This window comes from Gorilla gorilla, chromosome 20, assembly GCF_029281585.2.
Source record: "Gorilla gorilla gorilla isolate KB3781 chromosome 20, NHGRI_mGorGor1-v2.1_pri, whole genome shotgun sequence".
Lineage (NCBI taxonomy): Eukaryota > Metazoa > Chordata > Mammalia > Primates > Hominidae > Gorilla > Gorilla gorilla.
Genome location: NC_073244.2, coordinates 25,885,755 through 25,906,389, shown reverse-complemented (window position 1 = coordinate 25,906,389; position 20,635 = coordinate 25,885,755). Strand labels below are relative to the sequence as shown.

At 49.1% G+C, this 20,635-nt stretch overlaps 1 protein-coding gene across 48 annotated transcripts in view; it reads right to left on the bottom strand.

The window, feature by feature from the left end:
* Positions 1 to 20,635, bottom strand: part of GATAD2A (GATA zinc finger domain containing 2A) — a 123,141-nt gene that overhangs the window by 48,364 nt on the left and 54,142 nt on the right. The window contains exon 1 of one of the 48 annotated variants that reach the window (XM_063701150.1): positions 3,358 to 3,666. The exons of the other annotated variants lie outside the window; for them this stretch is intronic. The gene's annotated coding sequence lies outside the window, so the exon portion shown is untranslated. Of the gene's footprint in view, positions 1 to 3,357; positions 3,667 to 20,635 lie in introns of those variants that run through there. 48 annotated transcript variants of the gene reach the window in all.

The following is a 20,635-nucleotide window of genomic DNA, read 5'->3' as shown; positions in this document are numbered from 1 at the left end:
AGAGATGCTGAGGAGCAGAGCCCTAAACCTGGGGGCAGCCACTGTCCTCAGGAGGCACAGGGCACCTCGGGGCACCTCTTCCTATCAGGAAGGAAGAAGGGCCCATGAAGCAACCAGTGCTGAGTCAGATGATGACAACGGGGTCCAGGTGCTAGCCTCGCTAGCTGTGAGCTGCGCCCAACACTCAAGACACAAGGACCCTGTAGGCACACAGCTGCAGCAAGCCTGCACCCAGGTGCCCACCTCCAGAGCGCCCCCGTGGCCCTGCCCTTCACACAGATAGATGCACAGCACAGATAGGCCTCTGGACCCAGAACCCCTGTCTACTCTCCTCCTGGCAGCATAGCCCGTGGAAGCTCCCAAAGCCACATCCTGGATCTGTACCCCCTTCAGTGGCTCTCCCACTTCCTAAGAGTCAAACCAGGGCACCTTGTTGTGGCCCAGAAGGACCTGTTGAGGGGGTAAGGAGAGAATAGGTGGGCCAAGTTTTGGCATTGGCAGCGCCTGCCTGACAAGCATACTTCTTTCCCATGCAGAACAGACACCTCCATCTGCTCAGAACTGTGGCCCAAGCCACTTCCTGACGCACATCTCTGAGTAACAGTGACTAGGACTCATTCCGGAAGGAAGCCACACCGGAAACAGCAGCTCTGGACTTCTCAATGTCAAACTTCATTAAGGCCAAGTACAAGAGATACAACTTAACTTGAGAGACAGAAAGGTGTTCCAAGCAGTCAGCTCCTACAACTAGACACAGCAGGGAACAGAGACTTGGTCTCAGCTCCATCACACACACGCTGGCTGGCCATGGGCCAGGGGAGAGGTCTGTCAATCAACCACAGGACCAAGGACACAAGATGGACACAGAAGCTTCAGTGGGCCGAGAGAGGATGCCACTGCCCCTTCTTCCACAGTGTTTATCAAAGATGTCCACGCAGCTTAAATTATCTACCCTCTGTGCCACATGCTAGATAGAGACTCTCAAATTCTAAACAGTCAACCCAAACTTTTTTCTTTAAGAACAAGGTCTCACTATGTTGCCCAGGCTGGACTCAAACACCTGGGCTCAAGTGATGCTTGAGCTGAGCCTCAGTTTCCCCATCCCTACTTCACAGACAATGCTATGTGAAGAAAAATGGAAAGAACTGTGGGAGAAAAGTTGCAGAATAGCATAGTACCATTCACATGGTTTAAAAAAAAAAGTGTATATAGGGAAAAAACTGAAAGTAACTTCACTAAAATCAAAACTGAAAGGAATTGGACCAAAATCAGTGGTAGTAATCTCTGAAGAGTAGATTATTAAGAAACTTTCACTTACTATAGTAAACATTTCTGTATTGCTTGAATTCTTTAACAGTGACTATGAATCAGTCCTGTATTCAAAGAAAGCAAGGATTAAAAAAGAAAACCAGATAAAACAACAGCCCCACCTGCTAAGGATGAGAATCAAAAGCACAAGTTTGTGAAGCCAGGCACAGTGGCACATGCCTGTAGTCCCAGCTACTCAGGAGACCAAGGCAGGAGCATCACTTGAGCCCAGGTGTATGAGTCCAGGCTGGGCAACACAGTGAGGCCTTGTTTCTTAAAGAAAAAAGGAAAGAAAGAAACTAACAAAGAAAGACAGTACCGCATCCAGGCGAGGAGGAAGGAGGCTCCCTAGGGTGAGAAGCTCTGGAGAGAGGGGGAAACTGGCTCCTCCAATACTCCAACGCATAGGACTAAGGACACAAGATGGACACAGAAGCTTCAGTGGGCCGAGAGAGGATACCACTGCCCATTCTTCCACAGTGTTTATCGAAGATGTCCGCGCCGCTTAAATCATCTACCTTCTGTGCCACATGCTAGAGACTCTCAAATCCTAAACAGTCAACCCAAACCCCCCAGCTCATTCCCACAGCCCGCCTTCTATATAGGCCACAAGCCTCCCTGAGTGGCTACAACCACCAGGCCACAGCGTACCTCACCCTGGTACCTCACCAGAGCCCTGGCAACAATCTCCGTGCCACTCAGGAGCTTCATCTCTCACTGCAACTCAATGTTAAGCTCTCAATGGCAGAAACTTTTTTTCACCATTCATCTTCATTTTCAGTGTAGAGCAAACAGTATGGGCTTGGTATGCACTGCTGAGTTACGCCTACGTTTCTGTAAATTAGACTCATGAAGCATGTGATTCCCGGGGTTGCCCTACAGGGCAAAGAGGAGCAAACAAGTAAAGTGCTTTCATTTAAAACTCCAAGACATGGGGACTGAGATGGCGTCTCCCAGACTGAGGCCAGGGCAGGAAAAGGAATTAGGCGAGACGTTCCAGGCAGGGGAACAGCATGCGCCAAGCAGCTGAGCAGGGAGGGTTTCAGGCCAAGGAAGGGAAGGCCGTGATGAGTCCTGAACTACAGGCTTTCTCAAAAGGAGAACAGATGTCTACTACTCACTGGCTGACGCTGGGTTCTTAACCCTTGGTGGCCTGGAAAGTAAAGACACACCAGAGATACAGACATCTTCTCTCTCTCATGTTATCAGGATGGACCCCAGCCCAGTCAGCTGGCTAGGAGCTCCCTGAGCCTTCGAAGACCCCAGACTGAGAGATCGTCTCCCTGCAGTGGTCCTAGGACAAGACTAGCAGTGGGGAGGTGCAAGCTGGCTGGAGCCAACTACCTCTCACTGAGAGCCTGCATGAGTTGGAGACGGGCATGTGTCATCCCACAAGGTACAGGCAACTGAAGTCTGGCTGGGTGAAGATCCAGGCTAGGTCTGAACTCAGGCCACCATGCCTCTGTCTAGGTGGTCACTCTGATAAGCCTTCCACAGTGTGCAAAGGGCCTTTTGTTAATCTTTTTTTTTTTTTTTTTGAGACAGAGTCTCGGTCTGTTGCCCAGGCTGGAGTGCAGTGGCATGATCTCGGCTCACTGCAAGCTCCGCCTCCCGGGTTCACACCATTCTCCTGCCTCAGCCTCCCCAGTAGCTGGGACCACAGGCGCCCATCACCACGCCCGGCTAATTTTTTGTATTTTTTAGTAGAGACAGGGTTTCACCGTGTTAGCCAGGATGGTCTCGATCTCCTGACCTCGTGATCCACCAGCCTCGGCCTCCCAAAGTGCTAGGATTACAGGTGTGAGCCACCGAGCCTGGCCTTGTTAGTCATGTTTAAACTGCTTTCACCTGAAGTGACAGGCACAGGTGGGGCTCAAAGGAGAGCTGCATACATGTGAGGAGGAGGATGGAACAGCCATCCTCAGATGTCTCCAGGCAAGACTGAATCTAGACTTGCCCTGCCTGGGGCTATGGAAGAAGCTCTGGGAGGCCCCTGGGAAGAACCTGCAGCCAGAAGGTATGAGCCCTCAGAATGTCCCAACCACTCACCAGATAACAGGCTCTGTGACAGCAGGTACAACACCTTGTCCGTGTCCCTGAAGTGGCCCCACTTCTGCAAGAGTGTCAGTCACAGAGCAGGTGTGCTGCACATACTGGATGCGTGGGCAGAGGTGTCACAGATAGGAGTGCTCTGAGTTGAAGGACTGGATCGGACACTTCAAACTCACTTTCAGCTCTGGGATCCTCAGGGTTTCATCCAAATCTATTGCTCCTTTGTAATTAATAGAAGCATGGGGATCTTCTAATTTTTAAGTGCAAAACACCCAACACTGATTGAGCATCTACCCCACAACCACCTGTAAGGTAAATACTCTCATCAGCCGCCTTTTTGCAGGTGGGGAAACCAAGGCACAAAAGTACCCAGTCAGCCATCAGAAGGCCCCATCAACCACTCAAAGAGTCAGACCTGAAGATTCCAAAGGACATGGGGAGCACTGGACCTGTACAATTTGGGCTTGACCTTGCCCTCTCACACCAAGGGGTCCAGATGAGATATTAAGTGATTACCACTTTATTGTCATGAATGAGAGCAAACCTTTTGGTGTTTGCCTTTGCCTTCAAAGTATGGTTAAGTTCTGCTGTAGCGCAACAGAGGCAGCACTCCTAAAAACCACTGCGGGATGCAAACCCATGTGATAAAAACACAGGGCTTATGGACATAAGGGTTAGGGACATAGTACTCCAAAACGTCATCTATGACGTAAGATAGGAGCCCAAGCAATGACACATGTGGATATATGGGCAGCACAGCTACACACATGCTCAGTGGCTAAGAAATACACAAATGTTGCATGTCTGACCCTCACCTCAGGGAAGACTTGCTGCTTGCCGTGAGCATGGGTGGGCTGCCATTTCTGCTGGAGGGAGGCTGTTTGACCCCGGAAAGGGATAGGGTGTGGCCCATAACATGCGGGACCCCGAGGGGACTTGGAGCATGTCTGAGGCGTGGGCAGTTTTATTTCATGTACTCACAGGTGCTCTACTATATTAAACTGGTAACAGTTTTCTAGATTCACCTAATGCAAGAGTTGGCAAACTTTTTCTCTTTTTCTCTTTTTTTTTTTTTTGAGACGGAGTCTCGCTGTGTTGCTCAGGCTGGAGTGCAGTGGCGCGATCTCGGCTCACTGCAAACTCTGCCTCCCGTGTTCACTCCATTCTCCTGCCTCAGCCTCCCGAGTAGCTGGGACTACAGGCGCCCGCCACCATGCCCGGCTAATTTTGTTTTTGTATTTTTAGTAGAGATGGTGTTTCACTGTGTTAGCCAGGATGGTCTCGATCTCCTGACCTCATGATCTGCCTGCCTCAGCCTCCCAAAGTGCTGGGATTACAGGCGTAAGCCACCACGCCTGGCCAGCAAACTTTTTCTTAAAATGCTACACAGTAAATAATTTTGGCTCTGCGGGCCATTTAGTCTCTGTCAGGAATGCTCAGCTCTGTGGTTCTGACAGGACAGCTGTCCCTCGAGACCCTTGGAGGATTATTTCCAGGAACTCCCGGGATGCCAAAATTCCCAGATGCTCAATCCCAGATATAAAATGGTGTAGTATTAGCATACAACCTACGTACATCCTTCCATATGCTTTAGTGAGTCACCTCTAGATTACTTATAATACTCCATAAAATGTAAATGCTACGTAAACAGCTGTTATACTATAGTTTTATTTGTATTATTTTATGTTGTATTGTTTTTTCCATTATTTTCCTTCAAAAAAAATTTTTTTTTAAGACCCAGAGTCTTGCTCTGTCACCCAGGCTGGAGTGGAGTGGCGCGGCGCAATCTCAGCTCACTGCAACCTCTGCCTCTGGGGTTCAAGCAATTCTCCTGCCTCGGCCTCCCAAGTAAGTGGGACTACAGGCACATGCCACCACGCCTGGCTAATTTTTTGTATTTTAGTAGAGACGGGGTTTCACTGTGTTGCCCAGGCCGGTCTCGAACTCCTGAACTCAGGCAATCCACCTGCCTCGGCCTCCCAAAGTGCTAGGATTACAGGTGTGAGTCACCGTGCCCAGCCCCCAAAAAAATTTTTTTAAGAGATGGGGTCCCACTGTATTGCCCAGGCTGGTCTCAAGATCCTGGGCTCAAGAGATCCTCCTGCCTCAGCCTCCCAAGTAGCTAGAATTACAAGCACATACCACCATGCCTGGCTTACCCCAAATATTTTCAATCCACAGTTGGTAGAACTCAAAGACACAAAACACAAGGATATGGAGGCCCAACTGTACATACCTGAATGGGCGTGTCTGTGAATTAAACTTTATTTACCAAAACAGGCCACCACCTTGTGGGCCATAGTTTTCCAATCCCCTAGCCTAGTGTTTCTCCTGAACAAAACCACACGCAACCATCGCAACATTTGTGTTACACCTCGACGGTCCTTTAACACATCAATTGTGTTGGAACAAATCTGCTTTTCCAAAATAAGCCTTATAGCAGAATGGACTACAGAGAAAAGTAGGTTTCAAAAACAGAAACCTAAGGGGGTGGGGGGCGGGCACAGTGGCTCACACCTGTAATCCCAACTCTTTGGGAGGCCAAGGAGGGAGGATCACTACAGCCTAGGAATTCAAGATGAGCCTGGGCAACAAAGGGAGACTTTGTCTCCAATAAATTTTTTTTTTTTTTTTTGAGACAGGGTCTCACTCTGTCACCCAGGCTGGGGGCAATGTCTCGATCTCAGCTCACTGCAACCTCCACCTCCCAGGTTCAAGCGATCTTCCTACCTCAGCCTCCTGAGTAGCTGGGACCACAGGTGGGTGCCAACACACCCAGCTAATTTTTTGTATTTTTGGAACAGATGGGATTTCACATGTTGCCCAGGCTGGTCTCGAACTTCTGAGCTCAGGTGATCCACCCACCTCGGCCTCCCAAAGTGCTGGGATTACAGGCAGTGAGCCACTGCACCTGGCCTTCTGATAAAAATTTTTTATGCCGGGTGCGGTGGCTCATGCCTGTAATCCCAGTACTTCAGGAGGCCAAGGTGGGCGGATCACCTGAGGTCGGGAGTTCAAGACCAGCCTGACCAACATGGAGAAACCCTGTCTCTACTAAAAATACAAAGTTAGCCGGGCGTGGTGGCGCATATCTATACTCCCGGCTACTCCAGGGGCTGAGGCAGGAGAACTGCTTGAACCCAGGAAGTAGAGGTTGCGGTGAGCCAAGATTGCGCCATTGTACTCCAGCCTGGGCAACAAGGACAAAACTCTGTCTCAAAAGCAAAACAAAAACAAAAAATAAACAAAAAAACAAAACACAAAAAATTTGGCCAGGTGTGGTGGCTCATGCCTGTAATCCCAACACTTTGGGAGGCCAAGACGGGTGGATCACGAGGCCAGGAGCTCGAGACCAGCCTGGCCAAGATCGTGAAATCCCATCTCTACTAAAAATACAAAAATTAGCCAGGTGTGGTGGCGGGCACCTGTAATCCCAGCTACTCGGGAGAACTGCTTGAACCCAGGAGGCGGAGGTTGCAGTGAGCTGAGATCGCTCCACTGCCCTCCAGCCTGGGCGACAGAGCAAGACTCCGTCTCAAAAAAAAAAAAAATTAAAAAAAATTAAAAAATAGCCAGTTGTGGTGGTACACGCCTGTGGTCTCAGCTACGCAGGATGCTGAGGTGGAAGGACTGCTTGAATCCAGGAGGTCAAGGCTGCAGTGAGCTGTGATTGTGCCACTACACTCCAACCTGGGCAACGGAGCAAGACCTTGTATGTGGGGGGCAGAGCGGACAGATTCGAACGTGTAAATTAAATCCAGAGCAAGGACTCAAGGTTAACTCTTTTGACAAGTCAGAAGGAAATTCAGTTTCAAAAAGTGCTATGTGCAGACAAGACAGCTTGCTACAGGGTCAATTTTATACTGTCCCAAAAGCCCACACTTAGAACACTCAAGATAAATAGGTCCCTGGTAGAAGGAAATTACATGCTATAAACTCAATTGCTGCAGTGGATGAAACTTTAACCCAGTTACAGAAACAAGCACTCCCTAAGCACAGGTGCCTGAGAATCACACCAAAGCCCTAAGGAAAAGCACAGGGCTGAGAAGGACCTGAAGGGCATAAGCCCAGCCTGGGGGCCCAGGAGAAGCCTCGCTGAGGAGGGGAGGTTTCCGTCACAGTGCAAGCACAAGGTGTGAACCAAACACACCACTGAGGCTGATTGCTGGAGGAATGGGGGCTACAGGGATGCCCAGTGGCAGGAAGGGAGTCACAGGGCATGGGCTTCCCGGGTAACCAGGACTAGCCATCACCTTTGAGGACTGAGGGACAGCGAGGTCGTCTGTGCCAGGGAAACCCTGAGGACACATTACCTGGTTTTGAGGGGACACACAGGAGGACAAGGTCCACACCCAGCCAGTGTGACCTCTCCCAGCTAATGCTCTGCCATACACGACTGTCCCACTCTGGGGCAGGATCTGGACAGGCAGGTAACCTATATCATGTCCTGTCCCACAGAATGAATCAAGGTCCGAAAACAGTTACTGTGGGTGGCTAAAGGTCTGCGTGTGGTACATTTTGCCTGTGGCTGCAGCTCCTCAGCCCAGCCCCAGCCCAGGGGTTCAGCAGAACCACCAGGACCTGTCCTGCCTACTGCCACTCCCTGCCTTGGTCCTTCAATTCTGCACGTCACTTCACCCCCCCAGGCCTGGGGGCAATCTATGTCCTGTCCAGCTCACACTGGGGCTCCCTGGACTTGGGGGCTGACATGGATTCTCTAAGCCTTCTGCCTGGTTGAGAGGCTGATGCAGTTCAACAGGTGGACAACCACTTTACAAAAACAGGAGACGGAACTAACACATTCTCCCGTCCTGTTGAAGGTGCCAAGTCACTGTTACAAAGGCTTCCCACAAGATGGGCAGTCTCCCCATCAACCTCTGACAGCCACAGCAAGGCTCTCAGTGCCTGAGCAGGGACTCCTTGGCCCCACCTGGGCTGTGGGATCCAGGGAAGCCAAGGGCAACAAGAAGACTGGGAAGGGGACAAGGAACACATGGCGCCCATGAAGTAAGAGCATCTGACCCTGTAGGAAAGGCAGAAGACAGACAAAGGAAACAGTGGGACAGCAGACAGACACCTCCTTCCCCTGCAAAGTATACACTAGTTAAACACAGAGCAATCCTGAACAGCACACACGTATATACTCACACTCATATGCATGCACAGTTTTCATCCCCTCCTCCTACTTCTGAGTCTTGCTCAATTGTCTCAGAAAACATCTTTCTGGCCAGGAGCAGTGACTCACGCCTATAATCCCAGCACTTTGGGAGGCCAAGGAGGGAGGCTCACTTGAGTCCAGGGGTTCAAGGCTGCAATGATCCCACCATTGCACTGCAGCCTGGGCAAAGGGGCAAGACCCTGTCTCTAAAAATAAGAAGAAAAAAAGTCTTTCTTCTGCATTTAATTCTGAACAAAAGAACAGTAGTTCTCAAGAGCAATCAGCGTCCACACAGCTACTGATCTACTTGTCTCAAGAATATGGAAAACCACAAAGTATGGTTTTCAGACACAAGGGCCGGAATCACCAAGTTGTAGAGCATGTGAAGGAGCCCAGAGCCCTGCTGAGTCTCACACGCATTCCCACCTGCCTACTTCACTTCAACCCACACTACTTCCTTGGCCCCGCAATTTCTCACCTAGCTGGATAGAGCCACAGAACGTCCTCAACTCACTGGCACTGCAACCTTGCGTGTTGGTTCTACTTCATGCCAAAAACATGGTAATGTCAGCTTCCAGAGAAGCCACAAGAACTGATTTGTTGACTGTTGCGCATCTGGACAATGCGTGAACTCAGAAGGAAACTTCTGCAGCACAAGGAGTCTGATCAGTGCCTGGGACACCCCTTCTAATTCACAGCCCACCTGGCTGTCATCAGGCTGGAGTGCAGTGGCGTGATCTCGGCTCACTGCAATCTCCGCCTCCTGGGTTCAAGTGATTCCCCTACCTCAGCCTCCCAAGTAGCTGGGATTACAGGCACGCACCGCCACAAACGGCTAATTTTTTTTTTTTTTTTTTTTTTGTATTTTACTAGAGAGGGGGTTTCACCGTGTTGGCCAGGATGGTCTCAACCTCCTGACCTCATGATCCGGCTGCCTCAGCCTCCCAAGGTGCTGGGATTACAGGAGTAAGCCACCACGCCCACCCCACTTTTTAAAAGTTTGAATCTCGGCCGGGTGCGGTGGCTCACGCCTATAATATCAGCATTTTGGGAGGCTGAGGCAGGCGGATCACATGGTCAGAAGTTCAAGACCAGCCTGGCCAACATGGTGAAACCCCGTCTCTACTAAAAATACAAAAAATTAGCTGGGCATAGTGGCGGGCGCCTGTAATCCCAGCTACTTGGGAGGCTGAGGCAGGGGAATTGCTTGAAACCGGGACACGGAGGTTGTAGTGAGCCGAGATCATGCCACCGTACTCCAGCCTGGGAGACAAGAGCAAAACTCCGTCTCAAACAAAACGAACAAAAAAGAGTTTTTCTTTTTTTTTCTTTTTTTTAATGTAATGAGGTTGCTTGGTGAAAGAAAGCATCCCAGTACAGAGGCCACACTTGTATTCAGCTGAATACGATGAAGAAAAAGCCCCCACATACCCCCCAGCACCTTGTGGTACGGGGATCCTGACCGCCCCCTAGCCTGTGAGAGGAGGGCTGAAACCTTTAACAGGTCCTGAAGAGGAGGAGAAAGCTGAAAGCTGTCAAAAGGCACAGAACACACTCCAAAAAGACATGAGCAGCACACATCCAATTCAAGTGAAGTAGTACCTCCCCTCACGCCACCAAATACATAAATATGAGCACCAGCGTTCCCTGAAGAGGGGGTGAGCAACAGCCCCCACAGGTGTTCCCTACCCAGCACTTCCAGGAAGACGCTATTTACAAGTGCCATGCTCAGCTCTGACAGAGGGAGAGGGGCATCTACTGCCTCCTCCTAACAGGGCACATGTGACAACCCAGGTGTGCCCAGCGCTGTGCTGCTGAATGGCAGGGTCCCTTGCCAGCACTTCATCTGAAATGCTAATGACCCACGAATATAAGCTGGTTCCCATCACCAAACAGTGGGCGGAATCTGACCAACGACCAGGACATCCATCCCATCATCTCTAGTTCTTGGTTCTAGAGCTACTCAGAAATGCAGGTAATTAAAAATGAAAGGGACCAGGTGCAGTGGCTCATGCCTGTTAATCCCAGCACTTTGGAAGGTCAAGGCAAGAGGATCTCTTGAGGACAAGAGCTCAAGACCAGCCTGGGCAACATAGCAAGACCCTGTCTCTACAAAAAAACCTTTTAATATAAGATAAATAAATAAAAGAATGAAGGAAGTAAAAAGAAAAGGCACCTCTGGCTTTCCCATTTACAAATAAATGCACTTACAATCTCATGTGTTTCAGGTAGAGGACTTGTAAATGATGCCTCCAAAATATTTTTTAAAATCAATTTATTAAGTTTTTTAGACAGGATCTCACTCTCTTGCTCAGGATGGAGTGCAGTGGCATGACTACAGCTTACTGTAGCTTCGACCTCCTGGGCTGAAGCAATCCTCCCACCTTAGCCTCCCGAGGTCACAGGTGGGCACCACCATACTGAGCTAATTTTTGTAGAGACAGAGTTTCAACCATGTTGCCCAGGCTGGATTTTTTTTTTTTTTTTTTGATACATTTAACAAAGTAAACCTGGAGAGCAAAACATCACAGAAACATATCCAGGTATATTAATATATACCCAAGTAACCATCAACGTTTTAAAAATAAAACCTTCCAGGTCTTGTGGCACGTGTGCATGTAGTTCCAGCTACTAGGGAGGCCAAAGCAGGAGGAATGCTTGAACCCAGGAGTTTGAAACCGCCTGGACCCTGTCTCTAAAAATAAATAACATCTAGATGGTCTGCAAATTCCTAAATGTAACTCACACTAGGCTTGCACAGTGGAGAGCAGCTCTGGTAGCCTCTCACTCCAGCACCCAGTGCAGAGCAAAGCTGTTTTGGGCATAAGTTGTCTCTAGAAAATAGATCACTGATCCCAATAGCCAACAGCCCTCCCATGGTGTGCCCACCGCTCAGACTCACCACGCTGTTGTGCAGGGCCAGCCTGGGACAGACAGGTCCCCAGACCCCAAACTCCCTCTCTGGTGTCATCTGGGGGAAAAAAACTGGAGAAGCATAGTTCTTAATCAGGGAAGATGGTGTAGCGATTATGCCATCTTCCAGAGACACAGATGATTGCCTGAAAACTCCCAAAACCAGGGGACGATAGTGTCCACACACTGGCCATGAAAGAGCCCCACAAGGATCACAATTAGCTGCTTCTGTATATTGGCCCTGTGTCTCAGCTTGAGGGCCCTTCCGGGTAACACGAGATGAAAGCCTGTCTTCACCCCCAAGTTGTACCAGACAATAGGAAAAAGCACACCTAAACTGATCACAGGCTTATGAGGAGAAAGACAGGTAGCAAATAAGTGTCTTTAAAACTACTGCTAGGCCGGGGGCGGTGCACTTTAGGAGGCTGAGGCGGGCGGATCATTTGAGATCAGGACTTCAAGACGAGCCTGGCCAACGTGGTGAAACCCCATCTCTACAAAAAAAATTTAAAAATTAGCCAGCATGGTGGTGGGCGCCTGTAATCCCAGCTACCCAGAAAGCTGAGGCAGGAGAATTGCTTGAACCCGGCAGGCGGAGGTTGCAGTGGGCCGAGATTGTGCCACTGCACTCCAGCCTGGGAGACAGAGAGAGACTCCACCTCAAAAACAAAACACAACACAACACAACTACCAATAGCTCCCTGTGCTCACACTGGAGATCAGGACTTGGTTTCTGTGTGTGACATCTCAGAACTGTTCAGTGCCCAACACTGCCCTCATTTGAGGCCGTGCTTGAAGTGGCCCCACACCTGCGCCGCTGTTGGCCAGGGCCTGTGCCCAAGCCCAACCCTGCGGCCCCAGAGAGAGAAACAGACACTGCCCAAGGAACACACGACATAGAAACAAAGGTGCCGCCTGTGAAGGGGGAGTCCGGGCAGTCTTAAGCCTCCACAGGTAAATGGGGACCAGAATCCCAGCTGTAGGACGTCACTGTGAGGGCTGGCCATGCTCCCCTTCTGTGGGAAGGGCCTGGCTCTCTGTCCCCTCCCAGATGCCTCCTGGACCGTGAGCCTACGTGGCCTACGAAGGGTTACGCCTGCCATTTCCATGCCATCTGCTACGTGCCCATCGGGCGTCACATCACAAAATGGGAGGCCTTAACCCTTCCAGGGCTGTAGTCTCTCAGGGCTGAGCCAGGCGAAGCTGTGGCCCTGACCACCAGCTCCATCAAGGCCTGAGACTGGAAACGGCAGGGAGGTCTGGCATAGAAAATTCCAAGGGCCAGAAAAGCCTTCTCAATTCCTGGAAGGAAATGTCAAGTGGAAAGTGAGGGAACCAAAAATTCATCTGTTGCCATTTTCATCAGGGCACCCAGCAACGTGGTGACGCTGTGGGCTGGAGGCCCTGCCCAGGCGCCCTTCCTCAAGCTCCTCCCTACAAGCATCCTGCAGCATCACAGAGCCACAGGGAGGATCACAGCCAGCAGGGAAACCTACTTCTATGATGAAACAAACTATCTGCTCTCAACGCAGCCCCAGCCCGTCGGTCTACCCACAAACAATCCTTGCAGCAGGTTCCCGCACAGCTGTAAGGGCTTGGACAGAAATCCTACTTCTACCCTCTACCTTGCAAATGGAACTCTTCCCCTCAGGGGTGGGAGGAGTCTGTGTATAGACACCCACACCAACCTCTGGACAACAGCTAAGCTTAGCTGTGCCATGAAGTGGGGGAGTGGGGGGTCTGTATCAGTGCTTCTTTGGTAAAACATGATACTTAATAACACGGAAGCAAAGCCCTGGCCAGAAGGTCCTGCTGGCCTGACCATAATCCAGCCACCCCTGTGCCCGTCCCCCAAGTCCAACCAACCCCTCTCCTGTTCTCTCAGCCGGAGCCACACTGACATCCTGGCTCACTCCCACCTCAGGGCCTTTGCATCTCCACTCCCCCAGGTCTCAGCTGATAATGCAAAGTGAGAAACGCTTCCCCTCCACACATGCCCCCCAGGGGGTCTCTATCCCCTTTCCTGCCTCATCACCACTTGACATGCTATTTATTCACCTCTCTGTTTGTGGGCTTCCACCCCCAGGATATCAAGGGACACCTATTTCTCTAGCACTACCATCCAAGGGCCCATGCAGGCACAATGCTTTGCATAGAAGCAATGTATACACATTTGTTAAACAGATTTGAAATAGTACTTTCAGAACTCCCAACTACCACTGCCCTTCAACCTCCTTCCTGGTTAATAAGCCAAAATGTCTTCATGCTGACAGAAAAGATAATGACCAAAACCAAACAAAACCTGGCCAGGCACTGTGCAGTGGCCCACGCCTGTAATCCCAACACTTTGGAAGACCGAGGCGGGAGGATCGCTTGAGGCCAAGAGTTTGAGACCGGCCTGGGCAACATAGTGAGACTGTCTCTACAAAAAAATAAAAACAAAACAAAATATTTACATCACCCCATATATGAAAATTAACTCAAAATGGATGAAAGACCCAAGTATTAGGAGCTAAATCCATAAAACTCTTAGAAGAAAAAACACAGGAGAAAAATGTCATGACTTGGTGTTTGGCAAACAGTCTTACATATAAGCACAATATCAAAAAAAGAAAAAAGATAATTTGGACTGCATCAAAATTAAAATCTTTTGTGCAAAGGGCATTATAGAATAAAAAAAAAACACCCATAGAATGGGAAAAAATTATAGCAAATCATACACCTGATAAGGGTCTAGTGTCCAGAACATATGAAGGATCCTTACAACTCAGCAACAAAAAGACAAGCAACCCAATTAAAAAACAGCCAAAAGACTTGAACAGACATTTCTCCAAAGAAGAGAGACGAATCACCAATGAGCATGTGAAAAAGACTCTGTCTCAGTGTCATTAGTCATGAGGGAAATGCAAATCAAAACCACCACGAGAAACCGCTTCACACCCACTAGGATGGCTACAATCAAAAAAGCCAATTAAGTATTGGTAAGGATGTAGAGAAATTGGGACCCTCATACACTGCCTGGTGGAAAGTAAAATGGTAGAGTGACATGGAAAACGGTGGAAAGTAAAACGGTAGAGTGACGTGGAAAACAGTGGAAAGTAAAACAGTAGAGTGATGTGGAAAACGGTCTGCCAGTTCCTCAAAAAGTTAAACGCAGAGTTCCCACATAAGCCTGGGCAGGGCCTCCAGCCCACGGCGTCACCATGCTACCGAGTGTCCTGCAAGTCCACTTCTAGGTATATCCAAGAGATCTGAATATAGGTATTCAAAAAAAAAATGTGCAGGTGAATGTTAAAAGCAACATTATCCACAATAGCCAAAAAGTAGAAAACAACCCAAATGTCCATCAATGGATGAATGGATAAACAAAATGTGGTCCATCTAGACAATGGAATATTATTAGGCCATAAAAAGGAATGAAACTCTGACACAATGTGACTGAACTTTGAAAACATCATGCTAAGTGAAAAAAAGTCAGACAAAAAGGCCACATATTGCATGATCCCATTTATATGAAATGCCAGAAGAAGCAAACCCAGAGACAGAAAGTAGAATAAGTGGCTGCTGGGAGGGTGGAGAGCAGAGTCAAGGAAAAGGCAGTGACTGCTAATGGGGACAAGGTTTCTTTTGGGGTGGGGGTGATGAAAATGTTCTAGAATTACAGGTGATGGTTGCACAATACTGTGAATGGGTTAAATGCCACTAAACAACACACTTTAAAAATGTTAAAACTGGTGAATCTTCTACCATGTGAATTTTACATGCTTTTTTAAACAGGTGAGAAAAGAAAACAAAAACAAAAATACTAATTCTAAAAGCCATGAACCCCTCTAGAGCTACTAAAATACTAACAGGCAAAAGCAGGTTTGCTGTGACCCCAACAGCACAGAACTGGGTCCTTCAGTAAACATGCTCCTTTTATACAACAAGACCCCAAACAACCACACTGCCATCAGCCATCAGCCATCAGGGTAGGCAGCCTCTATGTCACCACCAACCACGAGTCCCACAGGAGAACTGCAGGAGGCTGCAGCAAGCCCACTGTACACATGGGAACTCAGAACCATCTCCCAGCTAAAGATCCAATGCCTGGGAGTATGAGAATGTGGGACACATAAGGGAGAATTCACCAAGGAGGAGCCAAGGCAGAAAGAGGAAGTGGCCTCAGAGGGCTGGAATCACAAGAGTTACTACCAGCAGAGCCCCACCTCAGCCAGGCCTTATCACAGGTCCTACACTGCCTAAAATCCAAATAAAACAAAACTGCCATGGTGGCTTTTTTTTTTTTTTTTAAGGGACGAGGTCTCACTCTGTTGTCCAGGCTGGAGTGCAGAGCCACAATCATGGCTCACTGCAGCCTCAACCTCCAGGGCTCAAGCAATCCTCCCACCTCAACTTCCTGAGTAGCTGGGACTAAAGACACGCACCACCACACCTGGCTAATTTTTGTACTTTTTGTAGAGACGAGGTCTCACCATGTTGCCTAGGGTGGTCTCAAATTCCTGGGCCCAAGAGATCCACATGCCTTGGCCTCCCAAAGTGCTGGGACCAACAGGCGTCACACACGGTGGTTTTACACTAACACACTATTGGGGAAGTGCCACAGGCCTCAACGTCACAAGGTGTTTCACTCATTTATTTGTCCAAATACCTGCTTAAGTTTCTACTTAGGGATCAGGGACACCCTTGGGGTGCCAACAACGATAGGCCTCCTACTGGGAGCCGCCTCAGGAGCCCCAAGGAGAACACTGGAGTAGGGGGCACAGCAGGCACAGCACATACCGGAGAGAGGCAGGGTTGAAGTCCCTCACACACTGTTCGCTGGGTCCCTAGATCACAACTCTAAGCACTACTGTTCACGAAACAGTCATGTGCAAGTCCAGCTAACCACCTACTTTATCCACTCGTGATGGGCTATGACTACTGTGGATGGGCAATACCAATGGGGAGGGGAGAATGGTTTTCATCATAGAGTCAGGGTACTGGAGTGGTAGTCAGATGTGCCCCAGGTACTGAGCAGGGAGGCGACAGGAAGGAGGCCCAGAAGCTCATGCCCTTAGCTGTCCGGTCAAAGCCAGAAAGCCTGATTCACCCCCAAGGGCCTCAGCTTCCTCACCTGTAAAATGGGAACAGCACCCACTTTATTGCTAACACTTCCTGAGGGCTCCATGAAGAGTAGCTTGAGTGTTGTAATTACAGAAAATAAGAGTGTGTAAGAGAGGCTGTCTGGTGGGCTGACAGGCCACGGTCCCCTCTGGCAATTCCAGTCTCTGCTCATGGTTTTCTGCTTGAATTTAAACTACTCCCAAGTGGCCTCTACCTCAGCTTTTATAAATGGCCATTTCCCCTCTTCTAGATGATCCAGTCACGAAGCTCCCTGAGAAAAGACCTGGGCCAAACCCAATTTTCACACTTTTCATTAAGGAAAATTTCAAATCCACCCACAGAGTAGATAATGGTGTGATTAACTGCAGGTGCTTACCACCCAGGTCCACGGCCATCGGGGACCACCCTCGTGTCCTCCACATGCCGCTCCTTTCTCCTTCTCTCTCCCACTAGCTTCCACGAAGCAAATCCTATGAAACATGCATTTGTGCTAAAGGGGTCAGTATTTATCTCTACAGAACAAGCATGACCACAACACTATGATCCCACCTTTGATAATTTCACAAACAATCTTCCGTCTTTGTTGGAGTCACATCTGGCTGGAATCCACAGGTCCCCTTACTGACACAATCATATGCTCAAAAAGTTAGGATGCTTGCCCTGTTTCCCACTGTTGGTTTTGCAAATGGCGTCCCTGTGGCATAAATGCACATACCCCCAATTTCTCATGAACTAGACCTTGAGGCTTGGTGAGTGCGTGTCCCTGTGGAAGCACAGGACACTCTCCTTGGGGGATAGCACCTAGGGAGAATCACTGTCTGGACCTCACAGTCTGGAACCCCTCAATTCACTAGGTGCCTGCAATAAACGTAAAATTCTGTCATTTCATATTAATTTGCTAAAACACACCAATAGCTGTGCTGCCCATTAGCCACATGTGGCTATTTAAATAGACAAAATTAAACTCCGCGTCCTCAGTCATGCTATGTTAAACGGCACGCAGGGCAGACGGTGTAGAGCATCCCTGTCACCCTAGGCAGTTCTGCGGGCCAGCACTGCCCTGCGAGGGAACCCTGCCCTCGCCCACACTCTCGTTCCTGGAGTGTGTAGCCCACAGAGAAGATGCAGGAAAAATGCCTGTTGCTTTCCCTCTACCCATTTTTAAAACCAGCTAGCTCTCTAACTCCTACCAAAGGGGACCAGTGAGTTTCTTCCTTGTCCTTTAAGCACCAATAAGAAACTGTGGGTTTTTTTTTTTTTTTTTTTTTTCCAGCTTGGGGGGGTCCTGCTACATTGCTCAGGCTAGACTCCAACTCCTGAGCTCAGGCAATCCTATGGCCTTGGCCTCCGGAACAGCTAGGATGGCAGGTGCGCATAACCACAGCCAGCTTAAACCCTTGGGTTTTTCTTTTTGTGAGACACAGTCTTACTCTGTTGCCCAGACTGGAGTGCAGTGGCGCGATCTTGGCTCACTGCAACCTCCGCCTCCCAGGCTGAAGCAATTCTCCTGCCTCAGCCTCTCGAGTAGCTGGGATTACAGGCGTGCGTCACTATCACCCAGCTAATTTTTATATTTTCAGTAGAGACGGGGGTTTCACCATATTGGCCAGGCTGGTCTTGAACTCCTGACCTCAAATGATCCACCTGCCTCAGCCTCCCAAAGTGCTGGGATTACAGGTGTGAGCCACGGCATCCAGCCAGCCTTGGATTTTTAACACATCTAACTCAGGGGCTCCTTGTTCTTGTTCACTCTCGCTTGCCCCATCTGTGCCAGCAGGGCCCCTGTGGGTCCTTCTGATACAACCCCAGTGTGTCTTACACAATTACCATGTTCCCAATGCAGAATGAGAATTAAGCGTTTTACTTAAAGTACTTCAGGTCTTGGCCAGGTGCAGTGGCTCACGCCTGTAATCCCAGCACTTTGGGAGGCTGAGGCGGGAGGATCACCTGAGGCTGGAGTTTGAGACCAGCCTGACCAACATGGAGAAACCCCAACTCTACTAAAAATACAAAATTAGCCAGGCATGGTGATGCTTGCCTGTAATCCCAGCCACTCAGGAGGCTGAGGCAGAAGAATCACTTGAACCCAGGAAGCAAAGGTTGTGGTGAGCCGAGATCGTGCCACTGCACTCCAGCCTGCGCAAAAGCGAAACTCTGTCTCAAAAAACAAAAACCAGGCCAGGCACGGTGGCTTACGCCTGTAATCCCAGCACTTTGGGAGGCCGAGGCGGGTGGATCACGAGGTCAGGAGATAGAGACCATCCTGGCTAACATGGTGAAACCCCGTCTCTACTAAAAATACAAAAAATTAGCCGGGCGTTGTGGCAGGCGCCTGTAGTCCCAGCTACTTGGGAGGCTGAGGCAGGAGAATGGCATGAACCTGCGAGGCGGAGCTTGCAGTGAGCCGAAATCGCACCACTGCACTTCAGCCTGGGCGACAGAGCGAGACTCCATCTTAAAACAAAAACAAAAACAAAAATAAACCCAAATTTAAAAATTTGCTGGACATGGTGGTGCATCTGTTGTCCCAGCTACTTGGGAGGCTGAGGTGGAAGGACTGCTGGAGGCTGCAGTGAGCTATGATCACACCACTGCACTCCAGCCTAGGTGGCAGAGCAAGACCCTGCCCAAAAATAAAAATAAAAATAAAAAAGCTAGTGCTTTGGGTTTTTATTGCATTTTCCTTTTGTGTGGAAAATTTTGGTTCTTAATGACATTACTTATTTTCTCCTACAATATGTAACAGGAATAATGCTAATATTGTTACCCTGAAACCAAAACCAGGATTCCAAAAAACAGCTGAAGATTTTAAGAAAGTTGTTTTTAGCCGGGCATGGTGGCAGGTGCCTGTAATCCCAACTACTCGGGAGGCTGAGGCAGGAGAATCACTTGAAACGTGAAGGCGGAGGTTGTAGTGAGCCGAGATCGCACCACTGCACTCCAGCCTGGGTGACAGAGTGAGGGGAGGGAAGGAACGGAAGGAAGGGAAGGAAAGAAGGAAGGGAAGGAAGGGAAGGAAGGGAAGGAAGGGAAGGAAGGGAAGGAAGGGAAGGAAGGAAAGGAAGGAAAGGGAAGGAAGAAAAGGAAGGAAAGGGAAGGAAGGGAAGGAAAGAAGGAAATAAATGTGTTTGCCTTTATTGGGTATCTCGCTAAAACATTTACAGTCAAACTACGTTTTAAAGTTATCAGAAATAAGTTCTGAGAGGTTAAGTCACCAATGTGTGTTACAACTGACATGTACCTAGATTCATTCATTTTTGTCTTTGGTTTTTAAGGGATTGCTTCCCCTTCCACTGCCACCACTTGGCTTTTGTTTTATAATTATGTGAAGCACGTACATGATGCTACAAAGAAATGACACGTGAAAAAGTCTCCCAGTGCCCTCTCCATCCCTTCTCCTGGAGGTGACAATGTGTTTCCTTTATGGTGTATAAAAATAAAATGAGTGGCTGGGCACGGTGGCTCACACTTGTTATCCCAGCACTTTGGGAGGCCAAGGTGGGCAGATCACGAGGTGAGGAGATCGAGACCACGGTGAAACCCTGTCTCTACTAAAAATATAAAAAATTAGCAGGGTGTGGTGGCGGGCGCCTGTAGTCCCAGCTACTCGGGAGGCTGAGGCAGAAGAATGGCATGAACCTGGTAGGCGGAGATTGCAGTGAGCCGAGATCACGCCACTCCACTCCAGCCTGGGCGACAGAGCAAGACTCCATCTCAAAAAAAATAAATAAATAAAAATAAAAAATAAATAAAAATAAAAATAAAATGAGCAAATCTCCCCACCTTTCCTTAGGTAAGTGACAGCACACTCCATCTCTTCTTCCTTTACATTGTTCTTTTTTCTGCTTGTCATTTCAACTAGAAATCCCATCACCACCACAAATGAAGACATCACCTACTCCTTCCTCCCTTCACTCAGGGGCTCAGGCACCACCCTGCAGGCAGAGCCACCACCACAAGTTGCCCAGTCTGACCACTGACACATCTAAGTCATTCCCAGCTTTGTTTGTTTCCGGAGTGTTGTAATGAACACAATCCTTGTAATCCTTCCTTATTTCTGACCATGTTTCGGATACATTTCCAGAAGTGGATTTGCTG